The sequence below is a fragment of the Engystomops pustulosus genome, chromosome 5, assembly GCF_040894005.1.
Source record: "Engystomops pustulosus chromosome 5, aEngPut4.maternal, whole genome shotgun sequence".
Taxonomy (NCBI): domain Eukaryota; kingdom Metazoa; phylum Chordata; class Amphibia; order Anura; family Leptodactylidae; genus Engystomops; species Engystomops pustulosus.
The window spans coordinates 127,912,633-127,936,685 of record NC_092415.1 but is presented as its reverse complement, the minus strand read 5'-3'; the positions used below and the strand labels follow the sequence as shown (position 1 = coordinate 127,936,685).

General features: G+C 41.1%; 1 protein-coding gene and 1 long non-coding RNA gene across 11 annotated transcripts in view; one reads left to right on the top strand and one right to left on the bottom strand.

Annotated features, from left to right (window-relative positions):
- MTRR (5-methyltetrahydrofolate-homocysteine methyltransferase reductase) overlaps nucleotides 1-24,053 on the top strand; it is a 517,819-nt gene that overhangs the window by 265,925 nt on the left and 227,841 nt on the right. The gene's annotated exons all lie outside the window — the stretch shown is intronic.
- Nucleotides 4,845-8,276, bottom strand: LOC140133188 (uncharacterized). Of its 2 annotated transcripts, XR_011855842.1 has the most exons (3): nucleotides 8,209-8,276; nucleotides 7,022-7,199; nucleotides 4,845-6,887 (listed from the first exon to the last, which is right to left on the bottom strand). It is a non-coding gene; the product is annotated as an uncharacterized lncRNA (long non-coding RNA). The 2 variants fall into 2 exon arrangements; XR_011855841.1 differs by having other exon boundaries at nucleotides 4,845-7,199.

Here is a 24,053-nt window from a genome sequence, read left to right as displayed (position 1 = left end):
AAATAAGCCAAAGGAAAAAAAAATTATGGAAATAGAACGAAGACAAATGGAAAACATTTTCTACAGTTTTCTTTAAGTTAAAATGTTAAATTGCATATTTATACCATTCATAAATGTTTTCTTTTATGTTGTAACTAGATGAATAAATTTGCTTGGTTGTGTTTTTTTAAAAAACTGTTTTATTGAGAAATATGCATAAAACAAAATAAAACATCACTGATCTCGCATGCAAGCGAAAGAAAATGTTACACAGTATGTAAAGCAATCATCCTATACATAGAGCAGATCTATATAACAATAAAAGAGCATAAAATTCTTATACCCCAAAAATTATTTTGAATTTACCTGGTGGGTATCTTCCCACCTGATTTATAAAGCGGTATTAGTTGGGATTACAATAACAAAGTTTCTATCCATCAGGCTTGGTATTGTGATTCAATTTCTATTCCCTCTAGATATAATATCTTCAGGATTAAGTGATGTAAGTGAGGAGTCACACCAGTTTCGACACACCTTATCAAATTTCGCTATACAACCCTTTCTTTTTATATATCACCTTCGCGTATGGGACTATCTGGTTTACTAGCTGTAGCCATTGTGCAAGAGAGGGATTAGAGTCACCCATCCATCTTGGGGCAATAGCTTTCCTAGCTAAGAATAGTGTTTCTCTTAATAGAATTTTCTCATGATGTGTCCAGAGTTCGTCATCTACAACACCAAAAAGACATACCAGTGGGGTTTTTGGAACGTGCTTATTCGCAATTTGGGATAGTACACTCACTACTGAGGTCCAGAAGGTTTCTATATATGGGCAAGCCCAGTACATATGCCAGAAATCTGCAGGGGTGTGTGAGCATCTTAAGCTAGTCTTCCCATTTTAAACAATCTCAGGGGAGTTAGGTAGCTCTGGTGTATTATGTATAATTGGGTGAGTTTGTTTTTAACAGCTGGAGAAACATGTAGATTAGATTTCAAAACCTCTTTAATTAACTCGTCATCTAATTCTGGAATAAGACTCTTCTATTTCTGGATCACTGGAAGTTGCGTCTTAGTGGTTTTGCTGTCAATAAGGTGAGAATATATGGTAGAAATTATGCCTCCTGGGCCTTGTGATCTAACGACTCCAATAAGTGGGTATGAAGAAATAGTAACAAGGGGACTGGGGAACTGCATCTGCACTGCATGTCTCAACTGGAGATATTTATAAAAATGTGTTCTCTGTAGCTGATACTTAACTCTCATTTGGTCAAAAGAGAGGAAAACATTATTCTCATAGAGCACTCCTAAAGTACAAACCCCTACAGAGCTCCACCATTCTTTGTCATGAAGTTGTTGTAGCTGTGGTAAGCCGTCATTATGCCAGAGAGGAGTTTCCGATGGGGTACTGGTACAGGGGCAGATCAGGGAGGCTTCCTTCCATACAGTTCTGGCCACTTTGTGTATAGGTAAAAGTTTCTTCCCAGGATTTCCCCCTGTTAAGAGAGACCACAGGCTTAGTAGATTTAAACAATCTGCCAGCTTCTTCTCTGGGTATGAAAGCGGTGTATGAGATAGCCATGGTCCCAAAAATCTAAGTTGTCCCGCCAGATAATATAGGAAAATATTAGGAAGAGCCATCCCTGCTTGGTCCTTGGGTCTTTGTAATTTCGAGCCCCAGATAAAGATAATTATCATAGAATCTAAGGTTTTAAAAAAGTGTTTAGGGATAGGGTAGAAAATGTGTTCAAGTACATAGAGACACTTCGGTATCACTACCATTTTACCAAGGTTTATTCTGCCCGCCACTGACAAGGGAACGGATGCCCAGGGTTTAAATTTATCTCTGAAATAACCCAGCAAAGGAAAAACATTGGCATCTAGGCATGTCTTTGGGTGTCTGGGTAATATGATACCAAGAAATTTGAATTTGTCTGCGACTATGAGGTCTGATATCATTTCTGAGGGGTCATTATTCCTGTCTGGGGACTGGTACATTAAGCATGATTTGCTTCAGTTGATCTGGAGGCCTGAGAAGGTCCCAAATTCATGTATGAGATCCATGGCTCTGGGGAGGGATCTATCAGGGTGTGTCATGAAGAGGAGGCGATCATCGGCATAAAGTGCGAGGCGATCTTGTCCCATCTCATGCGGTACCCCTGAGTATATTGTGTGTAGAATGGTATAGAAAGCAAGCCATTTACTGACACTGAGGCTTGTGGTTTATGATAAATAATGGATACTCATTTCCTAAACACTGGGCCAAACTTGAATTTCCGAAGTACTGCCTGCAGATAACTCCATTCAACCGAGTCGAAGGCCTTAGCCGCATCTAGTGAGGCCAGGGCCCAGTCTTCTTTCTGCTCTGCGCCTACTTGTAAAATTATCTGTGACCTGCGCAGGTTATCTGATGTTGATCTGCCTGGCATAAATCCAGCCTATGTATCAGTGAAGATCCACGAGGTACTCAAGGTACTGTCCCGCTCCTATGGGCGCTGCTGTACTCAGTGAGTAGATAGACTTGTGATCATAAAACATTTATTAATAAAAGGAAACACTACGCGTTTCGGCTCCGATCCGGAGCCTTAGTCAGGTGAGAAGTTACATACAATTCTAAAAATACATTGAGCACTTATATGCACATAGAAACTCTACGTCACTGATGACGTTGATCGGAAGTGACGTGTAAAAAGAATTAATAAAGATTGTTTGTATCAACCAGAAAAAAGTAAGAAGTAGTGAATAAAAAATATATATATATAAAAAAAAAATATATATATATATATATATATATATATATATATATATATATATATATATATATAAAACAGCTTGTATAATAAACTGAGTGTATCGGGAAATAGATACAGCAAGGCTGAATGATAGATGTGTCTTTGGGACGGAATAGTGTTTGTTGAAAGCACGGAGGATTTATTTCTTCAGCGGAGCGGCTGGTACGGAGTGATTTGTTAGGGGTTACTAGGCAACCAGATATCATGTGTTGGTGTGTGAGAGAAGGTTACTGGGTGGCCGGGAGAGGTCACATGAAGCAGTGAATTAGTAGAGTCGGACTGTGGAGAGGAATGCATTAACGTAGTGGAGTACGGGGAATGAAAGTTGCTTTGCGGGTAAGTGTAATAGCAGTACTGGAATGTGTTGGTCTGTCTAGTAAATTTAGAAAGTATATTATATATATATATATATATATATATATATATATATATTTATATTGATTATTATTTGAATGGAGGGACTGTAGTAGAAGAAATTAGCTAAACTTAATGCAGGCTCTATCTATGTAGTGATTGTGGAGGTAAGGGATTTTATACGTATTCTATCATTTCGTTTAGCCCGTCAGGCTGGAGGCATTTCATCTTGTAGATCTAGAATGATTCTCTTTTATTTAATCTTTCATGTCTATTGTTGATATTTTCTGGAATCTGTTCTATCCCTATGAGTTTAATCTGATGGAAGTTTTTGTTGTGTGATACAGTAAGATGTTTCGATAGGCTTTGTTGTAGGAAGCCTGTCTTGGTTTTGAAGCGATGTCCATTCATGCGCATCCGTAGAGACTGTTTTGTGCGACCCACGTATTGTAGGCCACACTTACAGGTAATAAGATACACTACATACAGAGAGTCGCAGGTGATATGTTGCTTGCAGGAGAATATTTCTCCAGTGCTCGAGGATTTAAACGTTTGTTTATCATTTTCAATTATGTTGCAACATAGGCATTTTGGCTTGTTACATTTGAAAGAGCCAGGTGTTTTTTTAGAATGGGACTGATTAGTATTCCTAGTGATACTTTTTGGTTTGCTCGGAGCTAATATGTTTTTAATGGACCTAGCCTTCCTATATGTAATCCTGGGTTGTGGAGGAAGTTCTTTCTTGAGGATTGCATCTTGCAGTAGAATGTGCCAATTTTCTTGTAGAATTTTCCTTATAGCATGATGACCTTTGTCAAAAGTAGTAACAAAGTTATATGCAAAATTGCTCGAATCCTTCGATTTTTTGGGGAGGTTTGGTTTCTTTTTTTCCCTGTTTGTGTTGAAAAGCCATCTGTATTAGTGATTTTGGAAAGTTTTTTTCAATGAATTTTTTTGAAATGACTTTTGCTTGCTTCGTTTAAGGAGCAGTTTTTTCGAATTCTTGCAAATTGGCTGAACGGTACGTTCTTAAGCCATTTCCCGTAGTGTGCACTTCTGAAATCTAGATATCCATTACTATCAACTTTTTTTAAATGATTTTTTGTAATGATGGTATTGGAAATATGGCTAATTTCTAGGTCTAGAAAAACCCTAAGGTCTTTGCTGAAGTTCGCCGTGAAAATAATACCCCAATTGTTGAGGTTTAGTTTATTAACAAATATTTCTGCATCTTGGATGGTCCCTTTGATGATCATGAATATATCATCGATGTATCGACGATAATAGATTATATTCGTACTCCAAAATTGTGTATCATATACCATAGAGGACTCGAAGTGGCCCATAAACAAGTTGGCGTAACTAGGAGCCACTCGAGTCCCCATGGCCGTTCCTAATGTCTGGTGGTAGATCGTCTCTTTAAACGAAAAATAATTATGGGTTAATATGAATTCCAGACCCTGTAGTATAAATTTTGTTTGTTCAGGTGGTATCTCTAGTTCCTGGTTTAGGTAGTATTCAGTGGCTCTTAACCTTAAGGGATGGGATATATTAGAATATAGGGAAGTAACATCTATAGAGACAAATGTATAATCCATTTCCCAATGGATTGTTTCTAGGTCTTATATGAAATGACTTGAGTCCCTTAGGTAGGAGGGTAATTTTTTCACTAGCGGTTGTAAGAATAGATCAATGTAATGTGACAGTTGGCTGGTGAGACAGCCTATCCCCGATATTATGGGGCGGCCGGGTTTTTTTTTTTTCATTTTTATGCCCTTTAGGCAAGTGGTAAAACAGTGCTAAATTCGGCTGGTCCATTAGTAGGAAATTTTTTTCCGATTTATTCAAGATATTTTGACCATATGCCTCATTAATCATACTGTTGTACTTATTTTTCCATATAGCGGTGGGGTCTTTATGTAGTACTCTGTAGTATTTTTCATCAGTAAGAATGTTGATTGCTTCTTCAAGATATTCAATGGTGTCTAGTATAACAACCCCCCCCCCCTTTGTCTGCTGCCCGGATTGTTATTTCAGTATTATTCTGTAATTTTTTAAGGGCTGTATGTTCAGCCATTGTAAGGTTGTTTTTGGGGATTTGTCGGGTTTTAATGTGTCTAAATTGTTCTGCAACCAAGGAATAGAAAGTTTCCACATGATGACCACGATGATGAACAGGATTGAATGTGTATTTTTTCTTTACAGGTTGGTGGAGGAAAGAATCTGATATAGCAGTGGTGTTTGTAGATGTGGTGTTTTTAGTGGAGAAAAATCTTTTCCTGGAAAGATTACACACTAACTTATTTAAATCTAAAAATAATTCAAAGTCGTCTGTAGTCTTTTCTGGGCAAAAATTAAGGCCCTTAGACAGGAGGTTTCGTTTTCCTTTTTTGATTGAATATTTTTTATAGTAGAGGAATTGTTTTTTCTACCTTGGTTGTCTTTCAGGGGTGGATTTACATTGAGTTTTTTCTCTTTATTTTGTCTTTTCTTTCTTCCTCCTCTACACTCTCTGTATTTTTTCTTTTTTTGCATTTTTTCGTTTGGTCTGGGTGGTTTACGTTTGTGATGGTTGAGAGTGTTTGGAAGTCAGATTTAGTGAGATTGGGCTGCTCGGTTCTATTAATTGGCTCGAGGGGGTGGTGGGTCTGGTGGGACCCAGTTCTTAAAAAGAGTCATTGGAACTGAATGAGCTGGACAGTGGATAAGGTAAGGGCTCCATGTTGATTTCTTCTATCTTTTCTGTGCTGAGGAATGTAGCGGGTTCAGAGTTATTGGGAGTGGTGTCATGCGTGGTTAATAGGGAAATGTTGAATTCCCTATTGATAGGGCTGATTGTGGTGGACACTTTGTAGGGAGAAGTGGATCTGTCGAGCTCATCTCGTATCTTTGTTTCTGTGGCCTGAGATGATCGTTGTGTATTGACTCAATTGGTTTATATGGTCCTGGTGGTTGCCTATCATTGGGTTGCACCTTTTTTGTCCTATTTTTGGAATTGAAAAAAGTTCTACCACTATTTTTATTATTGGTAAGTGGATATTGATTATTTTTATTATTATTATTTGATCTTTGAGTCAATGGAACCAATGTATCTTTTTGTGTAGAGACGGTGTTGTGATTATTTTTGTTCTTTTTGTATTGTTGGTAGGACTGATTAGCTAATTTCTCAGCTTTTCTTTGTATTATTTCTTGTTCTAATTTTTCTAATCTTTTTTGTAGGTTGACATTGATATTATGGTATTCTGGGAGGTCTGTGTATAGTTCTAGTTCTACCCCTATTTTTATTATTTGTGCTGTAAGATTGTCTGTGAGAGATGTTATTTTATTAATTACCCTAGTGATAAGAGTTTTGGAGCAGTTGGCTAACAATTGTTCCCATTCTTTGGTAAACACAGTATCATTAGGAAAAGCCGATGGGATATTGATAGATAAACCTCTTGGGACTTTTCCCAATTTCAAATATAATTCAAGATACACAATGTCGAGACTATGCATGAGTTCAGTTTTCGCTAAGTCCTCAAACTGTATAAACAAGTCAGTCATATTTTTTATGCGATGCACAGTAAGAACATTAGAGGGAAACTTAGCTGATACAGCCGGTGGGTCCATCTGCGTTAGGTCTGTGATGAGGTTCTTGCGGGATTCCAGTCTGTTCTTAAAATATTCCACAATGGGAGGCCTCGCTGCTGTTCTCTTTCTCTACAGTGGTTGCTTGGAAGACTCTTCGTGTCAGGGGAGGGATCCAAGATCAAAATAGACAAAATGCTAATGTTGGGTTCATAGGTGTGGACATCCACGAGTGTGCACCAATATTGCCAGAGGAGAGAGGAGATAAAAAGCATGAGAAATTCAAGTGTATTCTACTGAAAGTGAGATAAGTATAAAGGAGTGACTCTCACCTTATCCAGTAGGAAATGGAGCATATCATAGGTCAATAAAGAAGAGGAGCTGCTTCCGACGGGACTCCTGGTCCGAGCATCTAGCAATAACGGACTTGGCAGTGCAGTGAAGATCCACGAGGTACTCAATGTACTGTCCCGCTCCTATGGGCGCTGCTGTACTCAGTGAGTAGATAGACTTATGATCATAAAACATTTATTAATAAAAGGAAACACTACGCGTTTCGGCTCTGGTCCGGAGCCTTCGTCAGGTGAGAAGTTGCATACAATTCTAAAAATACATTGAGCACTTATATGCACATAGAAACTCTACGTCACTGATGACGTTGATCGGAAGTGACGTGTAAAAAGAATTAATAAAGATTGTTTGTATCAACCAGAAAAAAGTAAGAAGAAGTGAATAAAAAATATATATATAAAAAATTTCTACTGCAAGATCCAATCCTCAAGAAAGAACTTCCTTCACAACCCAGGATTACATATAGGAAGGCTAGGTCCATTAAAAACATATTAGCTCCGAGCAAACCAAAAAGTATCACTAGGAATACTAATCAGTCCCATTCTAAAAACAAACACCTGGCTCTTTCAAATGTAACAAGCCAAAATGCCTATGTTGCAACATAATTGAAAATGATAAACAAACCTTTAAATCCTCGAGCACTGGAGAAATATTCTCCTGCAAGCAACATATCACCTGCGACTCTTCGTATGTAGTGTATCTTATAACCTGTAAGTGTGGCCTACAATACGTGGGTCGCACAATACAGTCTCTACGGATGCGCATGAATGGACATCGCTTCAAAACCAAGACAGGCTTCCTACAACAAAGCCTATCGAAACATTTTACTGTATCACACAACAAAAACTTCCATCAGATTAAACTCATAGGGATAGAACAGATTCCAGAAAATATCAGCAATAGACATGAAAGATTAAATAAAAGAGAATCATTCTGGATGTACAAGATGAAATGCCTCCAGCCTGACGGGCTAAACGAAATGATAGAATACGTATAAAATCCCTTACCTCCACAATCACTACATAGATAGTCCCCTAGAGCCTGCATTAAGTTTAGCTAGTTTCTTCTACTACAGTCCCTCCATTCAAATAATAATCAATATAAATATAATATACTTTCTAAATTTACTAGACAGACCAACACATTCCAGTACTGCTATTACACTTACCCGCAAAGCAACTTTCATTCCCCGTACTCCTCTCCACTACGTTAATGCATTCCTCTCCACAGTCCGACTCTACTAATTCACTGCTTCATGTGACCTCTCCCGGCCACCCAGTAACCTTCTCTCACACACCAACACATGATATCTGGTTGCCTAGTAACCCCTAACAAATCACTCCGTACCAGCCGCTCCACTGAAGAAATAAATCCTCCGTGCTTTCAACAAACACTATTCCGTCCCAAAGACACATCTATCATTCAGCCTTGCTGTATCTATTTCCCGATGATTTTAAACTACACTCAGTTTATTATACAAGCTGTTTTTTATATATATATTTTTTTATATATATATTTTTTATTCACTACTTCTTACTTTTTTCTGGTTGATACAAACAATCTTTATTAATTCTTTTTACACGTCACTTCCGATCAACGTCATCAGTGACGTAGAGTTTCTATGTGCATATAAGTGCTCAATGTATTTTTAGAATTGTATGTAACTTCTCACCTGACGAAGGCTCCGGACTGGAGCCGAAACACGTCCTTTTATTAATAAATGTTTTATGATCACAAGTCTATCTACTCACTGAGCACAGCAGCGCCCATAGGAGCGGGACAGTACCTTGAGTACCTCGTGGATCTTCACTGCACTGCCAAGTCCGTTATTGCTAGATGCTCGGACCAGGAGTCCCGTCGGCAGCAGCTCCTCTTCTTTATTGACCTATGATATGCTCCATTTCCTACTGGATAAGGTGGGAGTCACTCCTTTATACTTATCTCACTTCCAGTAGAATACACTTGAATTTCTCATGCTTTTTGTCTCCTCCCTCCTCTGGCAATATTGGTGCACACTCGTGGATCTCCACACCTATGCACCCAATGTTAGCATTTTGTCTGTATGTATCAGGGCAGTGATGACTTTATTCAATCTACAGGCCATAATCTTGGTTAGGATTTTATAGTCAATATTCAGCAAAGAAATGGGCCTATTAGAGCCACATTCTTTCGGATTCTTATCAGGTTTAAGGATAACCACTATATTAGCCCTATAAAAAGACTCAGGAAGGATACCTTTCTCGAACGAGATTTGGAGCATTTGCAGCATTGGGTGTAACAGTATCTCTTGGTATTGGATCCACATTTCTAAGGGGAGACCGTCAGGTCCGGAGGCCTTACCCCTAGCCATTAATTTCAAAGCCTCTTGTACCTCAATTGTGAAAGGGGCATCAAGCAAGTCCCGTTGTTCTTGGTTGAACCCTGGACAGTCAATAGTGTCTAGGTAGGCGTCGATCTCAGTCAAAGAGGATGTTATCTGTTTAGAGTAGAGTGTGCTATAGAATTCTGCAAAAGCCGCCAGAATCTCATCATTAGAGGTAATAGCACCTCCAGCAGGAGAAGCCAGCTGTAGGACCGTAGGTGAAGCTGTGTTCTGGTGTATTAGCTGCACCAGCAAACTACTAGACTGATTTCCTAATTCAAAATGTTTTTGGTGCACAAAAAAGGTTCTCCTTTTATCTTTTTCATATAGGCATTGCAAATATTGTCTGCCAGTGGTCAGCCATCTTTCTTTGTTGGAGTCAGTGGGATTTTCAGTGTAAATAGTCTCTAGGCGGGAGCAAAGGGCTCCCAGTTCTTCTTCCTCCCTACGCGTGTCTCTCTTTATATGGGTCTGCAGACTGCAAACATCCCCTTATATATATTTTCAGCGCATCCCAGTATGCAGAATGCAAATTTGACACGTCATTACTGGCCAGGTACTTCTCAATTAGTGCAGGGGTTCGGTCAGTGGCAGGCAGAAGAGAAAACCAGAATGGATGAATTTTGCGCGGATTGGTATAGGTATGTGACGTTGGGAATCTAAGGTCTGCCAGAATAAGGGTATGGTCGGAAACGCCTCTCGGCAGGTGGGTGATTTTATGTAGCAGCGCTACTGTATTGCTATTTCCGCATACATAGTCAATCCTTGAAAGGGTATTCCTGCCAGGGGTATGACACGTAAACTCTCTAGTCTGTGGATGCTGCAACCTCCAGAGGTCAGTCCATCCAAGCTCTAGAAACAGTCAAGCCAGGGGGGGTCTGAGAATCTAGAGGTTCCTGTACGGGGTCATTTTTATGTTTGTCTAGGATGTTATCATGCAGAGCGTTAAAATCGCCCATGCATAGCAAGGTAGCATGCAGAAACTGAGATGCAAAATAGGCGGCTTCATGCAGCATGGTTAGGGGGGAGGAGGGAGGATTATATATGCCAAGGATGACAAATTGATGGCAATTTACCCAAGCCTGAACAAATAAGTATCTGCCCTCGGGGTCCCTTTCACTAGACCTGGTTCCCATCATACTGATCGGTGAACTAAAATCGAGACTCCTCTAGAGTGGGACGTATGTGTTGAATGTTGTGCCCATTGTACCCAGGGTTTCTGAAGTAGTCTAACGTTCGCCTGGGTTAAATGGGTCTCTTGGAGACATATGATAGTAGGTAAGTGGCCCTGAATACATGACATTACAATATTTTGCTTACGATTGTCCCCCAGTCCTCTCACGTTCCATGACATTAATTTGAGAGCCATAATACCTTATGATAACTGTAAATACAAAAGCTTAAATCCCAATCTAATACTCTTGTTTATAACTTGCTCAACAGGAGCAACTCTGCAACACTCTATCAAAGCAACCAAGAACAGTTGATCTAAACCTCGAACCAACTGCTCAGAAATAGTACGGGGTAGCCTGCGCTTAAGATAAAATCAGATAGCGCAAGCTAACACTCCCGGGTAGAGCTTCATCTTATGATACTTATAAAGCATAGACCATATAAAGTTAAATACATAACATCACATTCTCTCCAGGGTCGGAGGGCACCAGACATAAGTATTAATCTTATACATTTCACTACTCCCGCATGGGAAACACGTATATAAGTAGAACATATATATATATATATATATATATATATATATATATATATATATCAGTTTAGGTTCGAGTGTGAACCATTTAGCCTTATTATATTGTCCACCTAGGAGCAAGCCTCGCCATGTTTGGTTAATGGAGAAACACATTATCACGGACAGACATAGAGTATACTTAGCAGGTAGGGTCCTAGTAAGCTTTTGTAGCATCAGACAAGCGTGCAGCGAATAAGAGAAAATGGAGGGACGCCTCCTGGTGTTCAGCCAGTCGTCTGCTGCTGTTGGTGAGTTGAAAAATATGACACGGTCTTCATGCACAACACGTAGGCGAGCCGGAAAAGCCATAGAGTAAGGGATTTGTAGCTCACGGAGTCTTTTCTTCACTCCTAAAAACGTGGCCCGTGATTTTTGAAGGGCTGCAGAAAAGTCCAGGTACATAGCCACATTGCTGCTCTGATATGAAATGGTACCTGCACGCCTGGCAGCTCCCAAGATGGTGTCTCTGTCCTTGCTGTATAGTATGCGTACCAGCATAGGGCGCGGAGGAGCTCCAGGTGGGAGAGGTCTGGCAGGGACTCGGTGCGCCCTCTCCACAGCGTATAACGACGAAACAGACAATTGTGGTAGCATCTCTTTAATCCACTTCTCCATGAATGTGATGGGGTCAGCTCCCTCTGATCTCTCTGGTAAGCCCAGCATTCTGATGTTATTTCGCCGTAGGCGATTTTCCAAGTCGTCCGACTTCTGGGCCCACATTTCAGCCGCTTTCTCTAATGACACAAGTTGGGCTTGCACCAGGACATTGTCGTCCTCAATTTGTGATATGCGCTCTTCCGTGTCTTTCACCCGGTCTCTTAGCTTTTGCATGTCTTGTCGAAGAAGACCGACATCCATTCGTATCTCTTCAATTTTGGTGGTCAACGATACCGTGGAGTGTTGTATAGCAGCTAGAAGTTGAGCAGAAACTTCTTTAAGCGTAGGTTCTGCGTCTTCCAGAGCAGCTGCATCATCAGACTCTGATGCTGTTTGTTCCAACTGCGCACATGGTGGTGACGTGGCGCTATTATGGGGCCCTGATCTTGCAAACCCTTTGGGCCTCTCAGCAGCGGCGGAACTTCGGGCTTTGCTCATGGTACTCGACCTGCGGCTGGAGGAATGTCTGACCCAAGACCAAGGTATGTTTACGGTCTATATTTCGGCAGGGTTATGCTGATAAAGCTCTCTTGGTAGCGGAGCTCTTCACAGATGCGTCTGCTCATTCAGGAAGTTGAGCCACGCCCCGCTTGGTTGTGTTTTAAAACACATTTCTTCCACTTAACCCCTTAAGGACGCAGGGTTTTTTTTCTCATTTCTCGCTCTCCACCTTCAAAAATCCATAACTTTTTAATTTTCACGTGTACAGACCTGTGTGAGGGCTTATTTTGTGCGTAACATATTTTACTTTCCCGTGATGTTATTTATTATAACATGTGGTGTACTGATAGCAGGAAAAAAATTCCAAATGTGGAAACATTGAAAAAAAACCTGCATGTGCGTCACGTTCTTGTGGGCTCAGTTTTTACAACTTTCAATCTGCGCTCCAAATAACACCTCTACTTTATTCTTTGGTTCGGTGCGATCGTGGTTATAGCAAATTTATACAGGTTTTATTGCGTTTTAATAGATTTTCAAAAAATAAACGAATGTGTACGAAAAAGGAAAAAAAAATATTGCCATCTTCTGAAGCTAATAATTTTTTCATAATTTGGTGTATGGAGCTGTGTGTTATGTAATTTTTTTTTTTTTGCAAAAAGAGCCGATGTCTTCATTGCTACCATTTTGAGGACGGTGTGACATTTTGATAACTTTTCATAAAATTTTTTATGTCATGTAAAAGGTGTAAAAGTCGCATTTCTGAATTTTTGGTGCCATTTCCAGTCTTGAAGGTCACTGCTGGTTATAACCGTTTTTATATTTTGATAGATCGGGCATTTTGGGATGCGCCGGTACCTAATGTGTTTGTGATTTTTACTGTTTATTATATTTTATATCAGTTCTAGGGAAAGGGGGTGATTTGAATTTTTAATATTTTATTAATTTTTTACAATTTTTTTAAACTTTTTTCTTTTTTTTTTCATAATTTCTTAGACCCTCTAGGGTACATTAACCCTAGATGGTCAGATTATTCCTAGCATATACTGCAATACAAGTGTATTGTAGCATATGGAGTTTTTGCATATGAATTATTACAATGAGTCACTGGCTCATTGTAACAAATCTTCGGAAACCATTCAGCCTCGGGATAGTTAGAGTATCTCTTCCCTGAAGCAATTACGTTAATACCTAAATGCTTGCTTACAGTAAGTAGCAGCATGTGTTTTTCCATGTTAAAAAAAACTTGCTGCTACTTATCAGATGCAAGCATTTAGATCTAAACACCTTTGCATTAGAGGAGTAATAGCCTGACATGCAAGTGCAGTATTTGTGTGAGCATGGCTGTAGTAAGAACACAAAAGATGGCCATGATTTATTGATTGAAGCCCTCTTTATTGTATTCATAATATGAAGAGTAATAGATGTCTGCAACCCAACTAGGCAAGGAAGCGCACAGGAGGGGGGCCGTCACACACACCACATCAAAAGTGGTCTGCAGGAGAATACGATAAGATCACACCACCTAATGATGAAAGAGATATGCTGAGCAGTATTTGGTCCAGAGCTTGTCATCTTTCATTAACTTGGATGTAACCCATGAGAGTTATGAGATCCGGCTAACTGCATTGGGTCAGAGGGTAGATATTAGTAGATTAAACTCCAATAACCCAGTTAAATCACCTATACCCCCATCGCTGAACAAGCATCCCTCTTACCTGATATGGTGTGAGGTACCACAGTGCCCAGTTGGTTGGAGGCAACTATGCAATTATTTCATCCTTATATCAAAAGTTATGTAGTTAAAAAAAAAAACACTTTGGTAAAAAGCTAACTCACTTTGGGGAGGGGCAGCAAGTGAAAATTAATCTCGGTAAAATAAGATAATCCTTTATTAGTCCCACAGTGGGGAAATACACAGCGTTACAGCAGCAGAGAGAATACAGAAAATACATAGAGTGTAGTACAAACAATGACAGAACAATAATATTAGAGATAGATAAACAAAAAGAAAAAAGGGATAAAAAGTAAAAAAAAAAAAAAACAGACAAGCAATGATCGGCAGTTTGGTATTCAGTCTGTGGATGGGAAATGCAGGGATTGGTTTGGTGGTGAGCACTGCTTACTTCCGTTTGGGCATTCTTTGTTAAGCAGGCTGATCGCAGTGGGGTGGTATGACTTCCGATACCGCTCCCTTCCCCACTTGGGGTGAAGCAGTTGTTCACCGAAGGTGCTACCCAATGCCACCACAGTCTCATGCATGGGATGGGAGCTATTCTCCAGAATAGATTTCAACTTACACAGTATCCTCCTCTCAGCTACCGCCTGTACTGTGTCAGGAGGCCACAGTAGGGGTTAGGAGCAAAAACCCAGTGGGTTTATATTAGCTAGCCCAAGAAACCCTCTTCGTCAGTCTCTGGGGGTGCCATTTCAACTGGACAAGCTTCCCAAAAGTTGTTCTGCTGAACCTCCTGGAAGGAGTCTGTTCCAAAAGTTGGGGTTAGGAAGTACATTATATACTACGAGTCCTGGGAGTACTCCATAGTGACAAAATTTTAGTTGTCCCCGGTATATTCCACCACCTTCTACGCAACACATTCACAATTTACGTCCAACCTTGTTGAGAATTCATTTTGGTAAATGGAGTTATTCTTGCAACTATTAGGTCAAATTGATCACCAAACCCCTTGATTATTTCATTGTGGGATGAAGTTTGCAAACTAGAGTCACTTGGGTGGGTTTTATGTTTTTTATTTAGGTTTTCTATTTCCCCTTCAAGTCTCTGGATTTGTTAGCACATCCTTTATGATTCTCCAGGTTCTTTCTTTTTATTGATATTCCAGGTGCTTTATCATTCCAGAGCCCTGTTGTGTTTTCTGGCTAATGTTGTGTCTTTCTCGCATTAAGAAACATGGCTAATCAGAGACCTGACATTTCACAGTGGCACAAACTGTGTGTCACATAGCTGGCACCACACACAGGGCATTACATAACAGGCATCACATACTGGGCACCAAACTTTCCAGAAATGACTGCAATTTCCATCTAGGGCATCCATTGCACATAATGGGGCTCATTTACTAAGGGTCTGCGGACTGCACAAACGTTAAATATTCTGACTATTTCCGTCTTGCGCCGCATTTAAAAGGTTATTGTGTCGCACGCGATCGGATTCTGTCGCAATTGCGCCAGCTTTCATGCGACACAAATCAGGATCCAACGGATTCGGACAAACCACGGGATTTAACTTAAAAATTGTGTCGCAAGCCATCCACTTACATACATCGGGAGGAAGATGGTGAACTCCGGCGGACCTGATCGGGGATGCGATACATTCAGTAAGTCGGGGGCATGATCTTCTTGAATCGCAGCACAGTGCAATCGTCGGACAATCCTGACACATGTAAAGTATTTCTGTCAAATTTGGCTTCTAAAAGGCAAACATCCCTCTTTCCTTCTGTGTGCCATACATTTTATATGCACATGTGGAATACTTCTACACTCGGGTGAAATAGTTTTACACATTTTTGGGGGTTATTATAATTTTTTATCCCTTGTGGCTATAAAAAATTAGGGGTAAAAGTGACCTTTATAGGAAAATTTTCACCTTTTATCCTTTTAGGACCTAATTTATTCAAACTCCTTTACGGACATATACACATATATTGTACCACGAGGGCTCGCTAAATCCTGACACAAGCAAAGGATGTCTGTCAAATTTGACTTCTAGGAGGCCAAGGTCCCTCTTTCCCTTCAGAGCCTTACTGTGTAACCATACAACATTTTATTTGCACATGTGGGGCAATATACCCGGGAGAAATAGTAGTACACTACTATTTTTTGGGGGGGTTGTTTCATCTTTAATCCCTTATGGCTTACAAAAATTAGAAGTAAAGTGACTTTTTTAGGAAAATGTTCATCTTTTCCTTTTAGGGGCCTAAACACCTGTAGGGTCACATTTTAAACCATGCTAAATTCTCAAAGGGATGTACCTTTAAAAATGGTGATACTTCTTGGGGTTCCCCTCAGTTTTGATACCACTAGGGCTCTCCAAATGCATCCTGACACATGTAAAGGATGCCTGTCAAATTTGGCTTTTAAAAGGCCAATGCCCCTCTTTCCCTTGGATAGGCCCTCACTTTTCTTCTAAGGAGAAGACAGCAATTACCTGTGGATTACAAATAGTATTGCGTAATACTTAGAGTGCATCACAACGAGGGACCGATCCAGAAAAGACATTTTCTTAAAGGACTTGTACCTATCACCACTTCAAGTAACTAGGGAACTAGGGGTATAGTGTTTGTTGTAATACTCTGTACAATATTTCTCTGTGAGTAAATATTATGTTGAGAATTTAAACTGTTGTTTATCTGTGTGGCATTGTGTAACCCCCAAACCTGTGGCCCTAGCCCTTGGCTTTTACAGGGCCAGCACAAAGCAAAGTTAATTCAAGCACTAGTAGCATTTGCTGTGAAGTCTCCATGCTTCTGCACAATTGGATCAGGGACCTCCAGCTTTAGAGGAACCTATAGATGTCACTCAAGAATCGGCTTGGCATGGCGGCACAAGAGTATGGGGGCGACTCTTTTTCTCTACTCCTCCAGCAGATTGGTGATTGTGAGATGAGGATTAATGCAAGAGCACCAGGTAATGCGGGAGTTCAAGCTGCAGATAGCTCAGATACAGCTCTAATAGTAACACCCTGCTTCACTATCACCCAAGGGTGAGTCCATTGACAGTGTTTACTTTGGGCCCCATCTGGATTATTTTCCTGTCCTGGAGAATAATGGAGACCTGGATGTCTTTCTATAAGGATTTGAAAGGGTCTGCAGGAAATTTCCACCCTAGAGGATATGGACAGTCTCATGGCGATTGATCAGTTCATCTACACCTGTCCTGCTGAAGTGAAACAGTTTATTCAGTAACAGGAGCTCAAGACCCTAGAAAAGGCTGCCCAGCTGGCAGATGTTTTTGTTGCTAGTAGAGTGCCCAAGACACGAAAGCCTGCTGCTTCAGGATGGAAAGGGGGGAAACCCAAGCCTGCTCGAGATCACTACAGGTGTTTTGTTTGCTACCAAGTAGGGCATATAAAAAAAGACCGACTTTCCCAAACCAACTACTTCTTTACCTTCTGTTTTATTTGCGGGTGGGCATAAGGAGGTGGTTAGTGACAGGAGTTAGTTATTACCAGAAGTTATAGTGCATTTGAGGGATACAGGTGCAGTGATTACCCTTGTGCAGCCATCAATTGTTATGTCGAGGATCTCATCCCATGAAGGGATCTAACTGTTGCTGGCATTGGAGACCTCAACTTTGTCCATGACACGTGTGTACTTGGTTTGGGGGGCAGGAAGACAGCTGACGGAAGTGGGAGTACGGATAAAATTCTAACCATGTTTCTGCTGTCCCACAAGATCCGTTCTATAGACAATCTCAGCTTAACCCCTTACCCACATGTGACGTATTAGTACGTTACAGGCAAGCTGCAGCTGTGTGGAGAGGGCTCCATATAAGGAGGCTGTTTGCAGTAAATACCCCCCGGTAAGACCCGCAATTATTGCTAGTACCGGTCACTGGTTTTACCCCTTTGGTAAAAGGGTGTTAACCCTCTGAGCAAAGCTGTCCGCTGTGGTAAGAGGCCGATGTGCTGCCATATTGACTTAGATTCTCGCTTTCTGTAATGTCATTGGGGAGCGACAATCTGTCTCCATGATAGCCTCGCGTGTTACAAATGTTATCTGGCCATATATTAAATTGTGCCAGTATCAAAATCCCCATTTGAAAAAACCCTAAAAATTCAAATCCCCCCTTTCCTTAGAACAGATATAAAAATAATCAGTAAAAAACATGTAAGGCATCGCCACATCCCATAATGTCCAAACTATCAATATATAACAACAATAATTTCTGGTTTAGAAGCCTGTAATGGAAAATAGCGGCCGAATGTCCGGAACACCACTTTTTCTCCATTTTGCAATATCATTGTATCATAGTCTATGCAGTTGCCTCTGGAGCGAACCCGCAGGACTTTATCTGCTGTGTACATGATTTTGAATTGAAAGAGCGCCTCATGTCCTTTGAAAGGAGAAATAGGGACTTTACTTTCAATGGCAATGAGGTCCAGTTGTATTAGGTTCTTCGGGGATTACACTGCTGAAGAGGATGGTCATGCGACCACTGCTGATTTTTGTCATAGTATCTCTTATTGCAGGAACTTTCCCTTCGCCTTGTCGTCTAGCAAAGACGGAATAACAACGACACTTCGTATGATTGAAGATCTTCAGGAATTTTGTAATATATGGAACATCCCTACTCCAAGGTTGGATAATTGGGACCTCCTTCTCCCACCGAAATCGCAGATGCAGAATAGGAGGGGGTCATATTTGCCTGCGTTCCTGGGGCACCGCCCTCCTTCATTATTAATTAATATTAAGCGCCCCTGTGGGTTGTCAGTGGAGAGAGGCGAATCCACATTAACCGACTGTGCCTCCTATGTTTTGGGAGACGGGGCCAGTTGCAGTTGACCTACACCGGTGAAGGGAGATTGCTCCCCCTTCCGGTTTAGAATTGAGAATTTTTTCTCTTCCTTTTTCTTTTTGTTCTTCCCCTATTGACTGTTTGCTTCGTTTTGTGTGTGTCCTGCCCCCCCCCCCCTGTCTCTGTTCCCTGTGTTTCTGCCACATTAGTCTAACACGGCACCGATTGGTTGACTACCGCTAGTGATTTAGAGCTATTCCCGTGTATATACTATACAGGTGTGCAGTGTGCACTACATTCACACATACTCTTTAATTAGTTCACCATGGTCCAACTCCTGACACTAAATGTGAAAGGGCTCAATTCAGCTTAAAAGCAACATCTAACGCTTAACGAGGTGAATAGATCTAAAGCAGATGTGGTGTTCCTGCAGGAGACATACTATGATGCCACAGGCACTCTTAAAGAGAACTCGTCATGCAAAATAACCCCCCTGAACTAAATATATTTTCATAAACTGCCATTAGAAAGTATTGCCTCTATCACTTCATTGTCCCTCTACATGCCTGTAAACCTAAGCAATGAGGTCCTAAAGCTGTATGCAAATGACCTGTGAAATGTCCAATGAGTCATTAGCATATTCAAGCTGTCCGGCTTATTCATGAGTGGGAGGCACAGCCACACCCCCAGTGCTTGACTGACAGCCTGTATAATGGTTTGAGGCTGTATAATGATGTGCTTTCTGGTGCTGGCAGCCATGCCCCCTGCAGCCTGTGTGTATAGGAGAGATACAACAGCTCCAGGCTGCAGCCATGATATAGCAGAACATGTCAGGTACTTGTGTAGCTGATGTCTGTGTCTCTCACATGTGTATTAGGAGGATGCAGCATGTCAGCAGATACAGCACACACACTAGCACTGCTTTACTATACATTACACACAGACATGAGCAGGGGGAGGAGAGGGGAGGGGTAACAGGAGTGACATCACTGCCTCTGACCATGTAACCAGCCTCATTTACATAATCAAGAATAGGTGATTTTATAATGATTAATTTATGAAATGACTAGATAAAGGCTGTAATGGGATCCTTGTGAACTGCTCCAACAGCTAGTAGTGACAGGACAAGTGACACAGACCTGATGACAGGTGTCCTTTAACTTTGCCAGGAATCTCTATCCAGTTTCTTATATGGCGTCCACAGACAGTAAGAAAGCGGGAGTAGCAATTCTATTCTCGACCTCCTGCCCTATTGTGCCTGAATCTGTGACGACGAACCCTAATGGCCACTGCATTATTTTCCAGGGCAAAGTGTATGGCTCACCTATACTTTTATGCAATATATACGTTCCCAATACGTCACAGGTCCGTTTCATCACTAAAGTTTTCAATAAGCTAGCGAGGTTCTCACCAGCACCATTACTGAAAGGCGGAGACTTCAATGTTATTTTCTCAGAAAACATAGATCTCAATAGACTCCACTCCTACGACTAGGTCGCAAAGCACATCTCGGCAGCATTTCATAGGGCCGTCAGAAGTTTTGCAGGGTATGATCTGTGGAGAGTGGGTAACCCTGGAGACCGCTCCTTTACTTTTTATTCTGCCCCTCTTGGTACCCATACCCGTATAGACTACTGGCTTGGAGATATACAGATTTTGAGAATTATGCAATCTACAGAGCTGGGGGATATATCGTGGTTGGACCATGCCTGTCTCCTTAGAGCTTAAAGAAGATTTCTCTATGGTCAGGGCGTGCCACTTGTGCCTGAATGAATACCTTTCTTAAGAAACCATTGATCAAAGAAGAGCTAGACATAGCCCTGAGAAGTATTTCCAGTTTAATGAGGGTTCTGCCCCTCTGTATCTATGATGTAGGAGGCCCACAAAGCAGTATTCTGAGGCCATTGCATAGAGCAGGGGACTAGGCTTAAAAAAAAAATAGATCCCACCTGGAAAGAGAACTGTGGAAGGAAATAGGCAAGCAGGAGGCGGCACTGTTGGCAATTAATTGGGACAAGAGAGCAGCTCAGGGAAATCCAGACCCAGACGGTAGAAAAGTTACTGGTTACTGGTTAAGGTAATAAGCCCCAATCCTTACTAGCGAAGCAATTAAGGGAAAAAAGAGATCACCAAACCCTGCATGTTATTCGAGACTCCAAGGGGGCTTACTCCATGACCCGAGAGCGATAGCGTCTTATTTCCACAACTTCTACTCAAAATGATACACCCTGTCTGATACTCTACCTCTAGATGAAGAGCTTCGAAAGAGGGTCATAGTGGACTAATTGTGTTGCTGCTTTCTCCCTGAACTCCCTTCAGAGGCTATTTGAAGCCCTTAGTGCAGACCTAACGCCGGAAGAGATTGAGGAAGTAATACAGGGAATGCCAAACAGGAAATCCCCGGGTCCGGATGGACTGACATATCTATACCATTAAAGTTCTCCTCAGTTTTGTTGCATGACAAAGGGATATAACGCCTTCCTACAAGGCGAACCCATACCACGACCCTTACTCACTCTTATATTACTCTTATTCCCAAACCTGGTAAAGACGCAACTAATTGTACCAATTATAGGTCACAGATTTAAAAATTTTTTTTGAAATTGCTGGCTAATCGACTGCTTCAGTGTATTCCTCAGCTGATCCATAAGGACCAAGTAGGGTTTGTACCATGCCACCAGGGTGGTGACAACATTAGGAGAACAATTGATCTTATAGATTTAGTCAATAAGAAGGGTGACCAGGCTCTTATCCTCAGCTTGGACACCGAGAAGGCGTTTGACCATTTCAATTGGCCTTTTACATTCCAGGTATTGGAAAATATTGCATTTAAAAGGTCTCTTCCTCCAGGCTCTGAGGGGGTTGTATTTGGTCCCATGGCTGAACTTAAACTCCCGCACGAGTCCTCACCATCTCTGCGGATCAAAAACGCAAGTGGCCCACTCTCGCACCTCCTGTTTATACTTTTCATAGAACCTTTAGCCTCTATCATCCGACAGGACCCCAACATTCTTGGTGTTACACTTAGAGATAAGCAATTTAAACTGGGACTATTTGCGGACAACATCTTGCTCACCATACCTCAACCCTTAATCTCTCTGCTTAACCTGCAAGCACAATTGTTACAATATGGCCGCCTCTGTTTTAACACCTCCAAAACAGAGGCTTTACCACTCAACCTCTCACAAACACTGGTGGACCAACTCAAGGCCGCATTCCATACCACTGGAAAACAGAAGCTAACAAATATTTGGAGATATTTTTTACCCCTTCTTACAATTTCTTGTATGCACAGAATTTCCCTGGCTTTTTACGTGAAATAGGGACCCTGCTCAATAACTGGAATAGCCTTCCTCTGTCCCTCTTTATAAGTATAATTAGAAAAAATGTATCACAGCACATGAATATACAGAAATGGCATTTCTAGCAACAGTTGGTAATATTATGTCAAGTATTAAGTTATGAGAAATGAGCTTGCAGCGTGTCCTGTAGACGGGGATACACAGTGTACCGGCCAGTCGGGTCAATCAACAGAAGACGAAAAAAAATAGGATTCTGGACCGTGTCATTAACAACGGGGCGAAACACTCCCTTCTTCGGGTCCGTAATATGGGTACAGTGTTCTAACATAAAGTAAAATATATAAATACACACACTCGGCCAGAGCAAAATGTATAAAATTACATATAGACATACTACAACCTTATGGAGGTAAGGGTGTTTGCACATTTTGTTAATATCTTTGGGTATAAAATATGCAGAAATTTCATAAGATATGACATAAAATATCAAAAATATTCATAAAAATATTCATAAAAACATCAGAATATAAGAAGTAAAACAATACATCGATGCATCAATATATACATAAATATATGAGTTCAAGAAGTATAAACGAGTAGGATAAATGCATGATAGATTAACTAACCCGATGGGTCTGGCTCTCTGGGGGTACGGATCCCAGTTAGTTGTAGAAAATGAACCTGGGGGGTGGAAAGACCATAGCTTGTTGTAAAGTCTAATTGTAGTAGGATGAGGTAAGGTGAAAACTGTATATGAAGTGATCTTACCTCTGTGTGTGAAGGGTTAAGTAGAGATCTAATATGAAGAGGTATATACCGCAATGACGGAATCTATATGGAGAGATGCAAAGTGTCTATAAGAACATACCTTCTAAAGGAGGTTATATGATAATGATAAGGAGTATGCACTTACTTTGAGTAGCCTTGACACTCAGAAGCGCTGTGAAAGCGCGCCTTCCACTGTTGGCTACATTAAATAGACGCCGGCACATGCATGGAGGTGACTAATTTTGGTGCATGCGCCGCGAGGTCCACGATGTGCCGACATGTCTTGAGGTCTGCGAGGTCATACTAGTAAGTATGTCAGTTAGAGACGCAGCGAAAGATACAAAGTAACTGACGCCCTCATAAGTGAAAAAACACATCAATAATGTAGATATATAGAATCTATGGTTGCATACAAAGTATCTGATATAAAGGATACACCGTGTTAGGTGCACTGAAAGATGGAAGAGTCTAATAGAAGAGAATAAAGACGATATATAAAAACATGTGTGTGTATGTGTGATATACACTCACCGGCCACTTTATTAGGTACACCTGTCCAACTGCTCGTTAACACTTAATTTCTAATCAGCCAATCACATGGCGGCAACTCAGTGCATTTAGGCATGTAGACATGGTCAAGACAATCTCCTGCAGTTCAAACTGAGCATCAGTATGGGGAAGAAAGGTGATTTGAGTGCCTTTGAACGTGGCATGGTTGTTGGTGCCAGAAGGGCTGGTCTGAGTATTTCAAAAACTGCTGATCTACTGGGATTTTCAAGCACAACCATCTCTAGGGTTTACAGAGAATGGTCCGAAAAAGAAAAAACATCCAGTGAGCGGCAGTTCTGTGGGCGCAAATGCCTTGTTGATGCCAGAGGTCAGAGGAGAATGGGCAGACTGGTTCGAGCTGATAGAAAGGCAACAGTGACTCAAATCGCCACCCGTTACAACCAAGGTAGGCAGAAGAGCATCTCTGAACACACGGTACGTCGAACTTTGAGGCAGATGAGCTACAGCAGCAGGAGACCACACCGGGTGCCACTCCTTTCAGCTAAGAACAGGAAACTGAGGCTACAATTTGCACAAGCTCATCGAAATTGGACAGTAGAAGATTGGAAAAACGTTGCCTGGTCTGATGAGTCTCGATTTCTCCTGCGACATTAGGATGGTAGGGTCAGAATTTGGCGTCAACAACATGAAAGCATGGATCCATCCTGCCTTGTATCAACGGTTCAGGCTGGTGGTGGTGGGGTCATGGTGTG